Raw genomic sequence first — 1,713 nt, 5'->3', positions numbered from 1 at the left:
GTCTCGGTGCACTGTTGGATCACCCTCGAGAGAACACCTTTCCCTCACACTTGACAGTGGCCTCCAGAGGCTGAGAGTTTCTGTCCTCTTCCCAATCCCCTGGTCAGTGCCCACATCCCAGGACAGGGATCCCAGCTGCTTGACTTCACTGCTCTCTAGTTTCATGTTGTGGGCCGTGATATCCCAGCCCTGGAGCAGCCAGGTCACCAGGGGCTCTCCTGGTGGCAGCTGAAATCTTTTCAGACATCTTGCAGCTCACCGAGATGGGATCGGGGGATTATCTCTGGCCCTGCCTCTTCCTCCTGTTCTGAGGGCCCTCCTTCTCTTCATCCCTCGCTGTGCAAACTGATTTGGTCTTGGATTTCTTGTTCTGTGCAGGGGTGACTGTTACCAGCATGGATTGTTCCTCTGGCTCAGCTGCAGTTTGAGTGGCCACAGTGCCTGTTGCTCTGTTTTCCTCCTCCTCCCCCTCTATCTGATGCTGTCTGGTGACAAGCAGTGTCTGACAAAATAGCAGCCAGGGCCCAGCACGCAGCAATGAATTGCTCCTCTCTGGAGTTGCCACAGCATTCTCCTTGCAAATATTCTGTCACTTCATCAGAGTCCTGTAGTTGTTCAGGGATGAACTTCCAAACCACCGGAGCAGAGAATTTTCCCCAAAACTGTCCCATTTTCCTCCCACTTCCATGCCACCCATGACTACCCCTCCTTGGGGCAGATCTCTGAACAACCTTTCTAGAAATCTCTTGGCTCTAAACACAGTGTAGGCTGCACTGAGGAGACCTGGCAGGCTTAGCAACAAGAACATGCTTTCCTTAACATCCAGAGGGAATTCAAAAGTCTCAAAAGCTGTTGTAACAGGCCTGAAGGAGTAAAAGGGGGTGAAATGCTGGGGAAAATCATCCTCCCCTGTTCCCCCCCACAGACTGGGTACTGTTATTAATGGACTCCCAAAGGTAAGAGTAGGAGAGTAACATTGAAAACACATCCCAAACGACCTCCATTGCTCTTGATGTTATCATGTCACAAACTGATATCCCACACTACATCAGCAAAGCAATTCTGATCCCTCTCCCTGCTCTGAAAAAGAGCACCTTGAAGAGCACATAGGGGAATATATGCAGGGTTAGGTACCACACCCCCATGAACAGACCAAGCAACATTGTGACCAATGGCTCTGTCCCCGGTACAGCAAATGCTTAGATCCAATTTGTTTCCAACCTGTTCTGAGCAGATCTGTTGTTATCTCAACCCTTTGAGCCCCACCTTGGGTGCCAAATAAAGCTGTCGTGGTTTAGGACTGGTATTCTCCAATTTAGTACTCCCACTAAAACCATGCACCGCTCCAGGGTAAAGATGGTAGGTTGAAATAAGAACAATTTACTCCAAACAGCAGTGAGAGAAGAAAACAAACAGTAACAGCAACAATATTAATAACAGAAGTGTACACATGCAAAATGCTCACCTAAGAGCTTAGCCTGCTACCACAGCTGGAAGAGACGACATTAGGTGGTATAAAATAACCTCAGGGTCCTGGCCATGCCCCCTCCTGGCTACTGCGAAAATTCACCCTGTCCTGACCAGAACAGGGGCAGGGGTGACTGTGATCCCATCTCTGTGTGTGTCTATGTGTGTGTGTATGTCTTAGTGCCTGTGTGGGGTGATGTTTCCCATGCAGGAGAGCGTTTCTGGGGTGTTGATCTGGTTTAGCTA

The sequence above is a fragment of the Lepidothrix coronata genome, unplaced genomic scaffold (assembly GCF_001604755.1).
Source record: "Lepidothrix coronata isolate B3197 unplaced genomic scaffold, Lepidothrix_coronata-1.0 Scaffold90, whole genome shotgun sequence".
Taxonomy (NCBI): Eukaryota; Metazoa; Chordata; class Aves; order Passeriformes; family Pipridae; genus Lepidothrix; species Lepidothrix coronata.
This window is presented reverse-complemented; position numbering follows the sequence as displayed.